General features: G+C 35.8%; 1 long non-coding RNA gene across 2 annotated transcripts; it reads left to right on the top strand.

Annotated features, from left to right (window-relative positions):
• Positions 1-6,110: 6,110 nt before the first annotated feature.
• On the top strand, positions 6,111-7,217 carry LOC113039112 (uncharacterized). Of its 2 annotated transcripts, none has more exons than XR_003274865.1 (4): positions 6,111-6,304; positions 6,495-6,663; positions 6,933-6,990; positions 7,108-7,217. It is a non-coding gene; the product is annotated as an uncharacterized LOC113039112 (long non-coding RNA). The 2 variants fall into 2 exon arrangements; XR_003274864.1 differs by having other exon boundaries at positions 6,124-6,304; positions 6,528-6,663; positions 7,108-7,212.
• The last annotated feature ends 857 nt before the right edge of the window (positions 7,218-8,074 follow it).

Genomic DNA, 8,074 nt, shown 5'->3' with positions numbered 1-8,074 from the left:
AGAGAAAAAAAAAAGTTTGAGAGAAAAAGTTATCACACTGATAGCAAAAAAACATTTCATGAGAGAAAAAAGAATATTTGAGAGAAAAAGTTTTCATGCCAATAGCAAAAAATAATAATATTTGAGACTAAAAAAAGTTTTGAGAGAAAGTATTTTCTCATAGAACATAAAAAAAATATACATTTGAATTTTTTTTAATTATTTCTGAGAAAAAAAATCTCTCTCAAAATACTTTGAAAAAAACTCTCAAATATATATTTTTTGCTATCATCTGCTATCATCATATTTGACATCTGTTTCAATAGAGGCTTTAATCTTTAGCCTGCGCTGCCGCCTTTCAGAGCGCCCTTCACAATGCAAGCTTCATAATTCGTCTCTCCGAGAGCGGAGACTACATTACCCATAAACCCTTGAGTTTCACTAGTGAAAAGCGCATGCGATTGCGTCGCTTTTCCCGCTCTCAATTACAACTCAACGTAGCCGGAGAAAACGTGTGATACGCGCTCGCTCAGTTCTGTGATATTCAAAGTCAGCGAACAACACTGATGCTTTCCTGGCTTCAGACTCTGATTATTATAAGAACAGCACGGTTAGAATCGGATGACTCGCTTGCTGACTCTTTACCAAGTCTGTGTGATATCTTTGAAGGGCAGACGCAAGCTAATGAAGTAATGCAGCAGCTCTTTCAGGAAGGGTGAACAGACATCCCGAAAAATTCGGGACAGTCCCGAAATCTAAACTGTTGTCCAGAATCCCGAATCTGGCCCTAATTGTCCCGAAAATTATACTAAAGCAAAATCTTGAGTAGTTATTGTCTGATAAACATTAAAAACTGTCTGCGGAGGTTGAGTCGTCCTGCAACCAGCCCCCGCTGGCTGCTCATTGGCTGCAGCATCTTTTCTCTAAGTTCTAAACAAAAATACTGTAGGCGGCTAGACACGAATTTATTTATTTATTTATCTAATTAATCCATATGCACGAAGACAATACGACCGTTTTGTCCCCTTTTTGTTTTAAAGCTTGATGAAGAGAGCGCAAGTTGCTGCAGCTGCGATGAGGACAGTCAGTGATGCACGCGTACAGGAGTGATTGACAGTTCGGGCACTGTGAACAAAAATAAGTTTAAGCTCATTAGAGTTAAGGTCTGATTTATGCACTGTTACAACTGTCATTGTTTTTTTTATGTTTTTTTCTTTTTACAATGGGGATGAGGGGAGTCATAAAAAAAACATATATATATATATATATATATATATATATATATATATATATATATATGCTATAATAGAGTACCGGCACCTCTTTTGGGCCACTTAAAGCACTGGCGATTAGCAAGCAAATAATATAATACACATAAATTCATGAATATGAGTGCTATTTTTCAATGTTTCATCTTCAGTGATACTGAACTTGCTCAGCCAGCTGTGTGTCATCATCTTACCCAAACATTGTAGTGTCCGTGCTCAACTTAACCAGCCATAAGGCAGAGGCGGCATCTATGCAGGTGAACCGAACAATGGTGTAATGATTCAGTTCGACTCCCAAGACAAGACGATGCTCACCCGACTGGCCAATAGGAACGTGGCCCCGCCCATGACACAATTCTCACAGTGAAAGCAAAATCCTGACACGAGAGCAAGAAATTGCATCAAGAGCAAAGAAAAGCGTTTCGAGAGAAACACTTTTTTTTTTTTGAGAAAATATTTTCACACTGATAGCAAAAAATATATATTTGAGAGTTTTTTTCAAAGTATTTTGAGAGAGATTTTTTTTCTCAGAAATAATTAAAAAAATTTCAAATGTATATTTTTTTTATGTTCTATGAGAAAATACTTTCTCTCAAAACTTTTTTTAGTCTCAAATATTATTATTTTTTGCTATTGGCATGAAAACTTTTTCTCTCAAATATTCTTTTTTCTCTCATGAAATGTTTTTTTGCTATCAGTGTGATAACTTTTTCTCTCAAACTTTTTTTTTTCTCTCAGATCTTTTATTTTCTCGCATGTAATAAAGACACAATTCTAACTCCATACAAGCGTCCGTGGGCGGAGTCTGAACGAGTGTAAATCACAGTGACACCGCAGATCTCACTGTTTCATTATCCCAGTGTTTCTTCTCTCGGAGCTCTTGTTCTGATCTTTTCATTCACCAGGGTGATATTACAGGATTTTTATTCACACAGAGCTGACGTGGAGGTTTCTGCTCTTCATCAAATCACTTTTTACAGTCATCAGACGGTAAATAAAATACTTTCATCTTAATGTGTTTGTTAACATACCACGTTTACACGCTTAAATAAAAATCGTTGATGTTAAAGTTAAGTCACATGGAAATCATTGCATTTGATTTCTAGAGGACATTGCGAAGGGAAAGTGATATATGACAGATCACAGTATCAGAGAAAAGAGAAAAGTGCATTAAATAAAAAATGCACAGCAGAGAAAAAGACCCAGAGTCCAAAGAAACACGAGAGAAAAGTCAACTGAAGTATATTCGCAGAGAAAGCATGCAGCAAAAACCAAACTGTGAGTAGTTTGTTTCCACTTTGCATTATTATTAGCTACAGAAAATGAATGCCTTGGCTAGTTGTCACAGTTTTTATTTCAGTAAATATTCCTCAAGAGCTAAATTATTTTAAAAAGACCTAAAAGCCTTAATATAATATATAGCAGTGGTTAAGGTGACAAGTAGAAAGTACTACTAGTAAGGTGGGGCTTGTGGAGGCAGAAGATAAACAGCTGATAGTTTCTATCTATAAGTAAGAATAAACTCCTCCCAAACTTACATTTCGATTTCCTGTTCATTTAACATGTTGGTGTTTGTATTAGGTAAGCGGTCACAACAAAGCCTCATTAAACAGGTTTTTCTTACAGGCTCTTTTATTATGGTCTTTTTAGCACAAGGTATAGCACACATTTAAAAATGATATTTTTTGCATTTAAAATGTGTGACAACTCTTTTATGTATTCCAGTGTGTCTGGATGCAGACGGACCTGAAGAGCTTCGTTCTGGTGAATTAGAGACAGACACAGATGAGGTGAGAGACTGATAGATAGTCTAGAAGAGGAGAAAAAAACTGATGCGTGGAACTGAAATAAGAATGAAATGTTTTTTAAGCATTGTAAACAACCCAAGAACAATCTAGCAACCGCTAAAGAAACATAAAGTTTGTTTTGCAAATCTAGTTTGTGTATTATAATTGCTCTCTTTTTCTCTTTAGGTCACTTCAGTTCATCAAGCTTGTTTTGAGCTCTTCAGCTCCTTCATCTTCATCTTTATCAGTCATCCGTTATCTGTCAATAATGTTAGATCACGTCTCTCTCTGCTGGACACATTTGAGTTGCACAACATTTCTGACATCATTTACTCATCCTCATGTTGTTCCAAACCTGTGTGAGTTTCTTTCTTCTCATAAACACAAAAGAAGATATTCTGAAGAATGCAGGTAACCAAACAGCCATTGATTTCCATAGACAAAAATACCATGGAAGTCAATGGCTGCCGGCAACTGTTTGGTTACTAACATTCTTCTGAATATTTCTTTTGTGTTCAGGTTTGGAACCTGTGTGTAAATCATGACAGATTTTATTTTTGGCTGACTATCCCTTTAACATTTATTAAGCCCTGTAAGGTTGTTTTAAGTGAATGACAGCAGCAGTTTACTGAAATTCGGCCTGATGTGAGTGTTAAACTCTCTAGATCATCTGCAGTATTTTAAAGCATCTCTGTCCTTTTGCTTTTCTCTGTTTGATCTGAAAGACCCAGAAAACATTTCACCAGCATTTTGCACATTGTTTGTTGTTCTCCTCATTTGACTTGTTTCAGAACCTGAAGAAACTTAAAACATTTTTGACTGTTCATTGTAATATCGCTCAATTGTACTTCTTTTATTTTTATATTTGTTTATAACTTTTTATATAAAAAAGAAGCCTCAGTGAGATGTGCTTTACATCTAATAGTAAACATCTGTCTTCCCTTTGTGCTTGTGTGGATTTGTTTAATTATATTTGAAAAATTAATAAGAATTGAGTGCTTGCAGGTACAATGTATTTATTTATTTTTTTCAAAAATACATGCATTTTTTTCTCAAATATAAAAAGATGTAAAGAATGCATACATTTTGCAATAATGACTTAGATGAACCAGGAGTATGCATTAAAGGGATAGTTCACCCAAAAAATGAGGGTGAGTTAATAATGACACAATTGTCATTTTTGAGTGAACTATCCCTTTAAGCAAAAACAGAATAAAAAGAAAAAGATTGTTTAATGTAAAAACCAATGTTTGATGATCAGTAAAGCTGAATCGTGTAGATCATGTTACTGTGGTTGTGACAGAGCTTGAGCAATCTCCAACAGATTCAAACTTCACCACTAATCGTAGCAAATCACCCTCTTAGATTACTTTATTCAAACAAATTCCATCTTTTTCTTAATCTGAATGTCAAATAACTTGTAAGTCATGCATCTAAATGTGAACTTTGTTTAGTTAAACGCCTTCGGACCATGCTTTTTCATATGAGCGGCCTGTAAATGATGAGACGTGAAGAGCACTGCTACAGCTTTTCTCCAGTGTGAACTCTCATGTGTTTCATAAGGTTTATCTCTGTAGCTCTTTCCAAACTCAGAACGGGTGAAAGACCCGTCGACTCCAGTTTGTTTTTGTGTGAAATTCATTTGAGTCTGTGAAATGACTTCATTTCCTTCTTCATTTGTGAAATGATGTGGTTTTGAAACCGGTGTTGTCTGTCCTCTTGCACTTCCATTGGGTCTAAAATCGACATATAACATTCTCAATATTCAAATAAAAAAATACAAATGAAAGCAAAAAATATAAAGTCACAACTATAGAATAATTTTAAGATTTATTTATGACTGCTAAGAGGCGTTTTAGGTTCACTAAAACAAACCGGATCATAAAGTAATTTTTCATAGTCAGAAGTCAAATTTATGACAACAAAAGTAGTCAGATTTAGTTTTAGGCTATATAAATAATACATTTACTCACAGTCTGATAAACAGCAGGTTGAGAGTTGTTTCGTGAACCATGATGGACTCATAAACTCTCATGGTTGAAATTAAATCAAATGGCAACATCTAGAAGAACACAGATTAATATATAATATATAGTTAGATACTTTATTATTATAACAGCTGTTTCTATGGGCCGCTGTAAGCCGTCCACCATATTGGAAAGGTCAAAGGGCATGTCTGTGAACACCTGAGAGCGAGTTTGTCTGCAAACATACTGAAGACTTTAGGGACTTGTATGAATATCTGTTTCTGCAATAGATTTCAGCAGATAATTTTACTAAACAAGGCATTGAGGCCGCAAGCTAAGTTATTTACAAGCCCTGAAATAAGCAAAGATAAGAACATGAAATCTAGACTTAAACAAACTGTTATTTTCACATTCAACCACTAGATAGCAGAAGTTCATTTCAGAGCAAACTCATGTCTGTTTTATTGAAGGTAGCTGAAACCTGAGATGATGCAGTTTGGAAAAAACAATGCAGTGCAAAATCAAGGCTTGCTACTTTCTCTTCTTCAGGAGCCTATATTTAATGATTTGTGTGTGTGTGTGTTTGAGTACTGAGTAACTTAAAATTTATTTTTCTGACTTTAGTTTTATGTGCAGTTTGGGATTTGAATGACAGATTCACATTCAAACATCTATATCAAGAATTCGGATAATAAAATTAACATCAAACAACTTGTTGATGTAATGCAATCCAGTTCAGGTTTTTACATTCATCTATTTGGGTATGAAAGTGAAAATTGCAATGTTTGATTCTGACAATGATAGGAAATCATTTTCCCTGCCATATTTATTCATTCATAAACATATAGATTACATGCATGGGGGATTATGAAAGGTTTCACATTTACACACTTAGGTTTTCAGATGTTGAGTGTAATGAGAAAGCTACACATATATTTGAAGACCCTGAATGTTTACGACTACAGTTTCACGCTTCTCAACTTTTTTTTTGGCACACTTCACTCCTCTCTGCTCACAAGATCTGCCAGCACCTGCTTACTACGCGCCGGAAAACACGTAGACCCTAAAAAAACAGGATTGTTATGCGCCCGCTTGAACAGATAAAGATTTTTAAGAAATAGTTCTAGATCACGTTATGGGACGTCCCAAATTGAGTAGGCTAGGTCTACTATTAAAGGAGGGAGTACACTTCTTTCCCCACAGATTAAATGTTGAAGTGCTCTGCTGGATTTAGACGAAAAGTGTGTTTCTGTGGACATTGCTTTAATCTTGGATCTTAAAGCTAATAATACGGTGCTTATTCGTAAGTTTCACTGTGTTTAATAATTGCTTTGTAGTTTTATTTTTAGGATTTGTAAAGCTGTAGCATCTTCTTAAACGGATGCAGAGACCGTTCGACAAACTTATTGTTTAGATGTTGATATCTGAAAGACCAAGAAAGACTGGTATTTTAATGTAATGTTAAGAAGAATAAAAAAAACAATGCCCCGCAGTTTATTTACTGCAGTTTGTTTGGGAAAACACAGAAAAGAAGGGAACACTAGAAGAGACAAATGGAGAGGACGAGGGATGAACATTCACAAGCCAGCGGATCAAAACCAGCAAATGTGGAGAATCTTGTTAAAAGGAGGAGTATGAGTCAACCTCCTCTGGATCTGAAATGTGAGTATTTAATAGTCCTGATGAATCCTTGATGAATAGATTTAGGACTTGCACAGAAATCACAAAGAGTCATATATTAAGTCACTTTTTAGTTTTTAGTGTGGTGTTTTGTCTGTCATTGGAGAAACTTGTTCAGTTTGTGATAAACCGAGAACAACTAACTTTTTTGTTGTCATCGTCTTCATTCGTCTCTTCTAACATGCAATAATTCATCCAGCTTTAAAAATCTAAATAGACTAATTAAAAGCAGTATTATTTTGTGTTTTCAGTCTCTCATGATGCAGACAGACCAGAGAGTTATCTCGATGTATCAGAATCAAAGACGAGGTGAGTGATGCAGTTCATATACAGAGACAGACTCAAGACTAAGATTGAAATGATTGAAGATGTTTTTCTTTAATCTTACTGAGAGTTTAGCTGATCTTCAGTTGCTCATATCTCCAGCAGATCATCTGAACACCAACCAGACAAAACTCTGTGAATCGCTCATGTTTCTTCAGATGGAGCTGAAATAGTTAATTGTTTCCAGTCCTGGCTTTATCCAATCAGGAGCTTCTTCAGCAGCTTGGGTTCAGAAATCAACGTTTATGTAGAAAGTAGAAAGTATGTAAGTCTTGCCAGTTTACTCTTAACTGTAAAGGAGTTTTCCATATTGATTTTTTTTACAGGTGTTTTATTTTCCGTTGTTGTTTTTGTTATTTAACAGTGTTTTCTGTGTTTTCTGTGCACACACAGTGAGCACAAATCAGACATTACTGAACTGATCTTAACTGAGTTACAATAAAATGTCTTGAATGTAACTAGTTGGGAGAAAAACCAGAGACAACAGCTTTATAAACCTGCTGCTGTCTTGTGTCATTAAAGGTGCCATATGCAGAAATTGAAGTAAAAATATCCATAACATGACCTACACGCATCAAAAGAATGAGAAGAAATAAGGGCGATGATGTCATAAAAAAAAATGTCAAGTTATAGTGCTGCAGAGATATCAACCTTAATTAGCATTAGCATTACTAGCCCCGGCCCGACAGGTGTTATAATACCAGTTTCGGCCATGGGAGGCGGTATGCGGGCAACATATCCAACAGCCAACCTGCAATACACGAATAACTCGCAGGGCGTACCTGAACCTGAGTCAATCGTGTGGAAAGTACAGCCCACTACTTTCAGTTCAGAGAAGAGAGCGAAAGGATAGCTGAAGCCCTTGGCAAGAGACCAACACCCGCTACAGGGAAACAACCGCGCTCGGAATCACAAATCAAATCCGATAAGAATACCAGAGTGAACATCGGCACTGCTTTTAATCGCTGGAGACAACTGATGGACCTTAAAGAAATGAGGTTCGACTCCGAATTTGCAAGTAAGATGCTGTTAGTATTTCGCTAGAAGTTTGTGTATTTGTTTTCGGGAA

Source organism: Carassius auratus, chromosome 21, assembly GCF_003368295.1.
Source record: "Carassius auratus strain Wakin chromosome 21, ASM336829v1, whole genome shotgun sequence".
Classification (NCBI taxonomy): Eukaryota; Metazoa; Chordata; class Actinopteri; order Cypriniformes; family Cyprinidae; genus Carassius; species Carassius auratus.
Note: the sequence above shows the minus strand (reverse complement) of the source record. Positions and strands in the feature narration are given on the sequence as shown.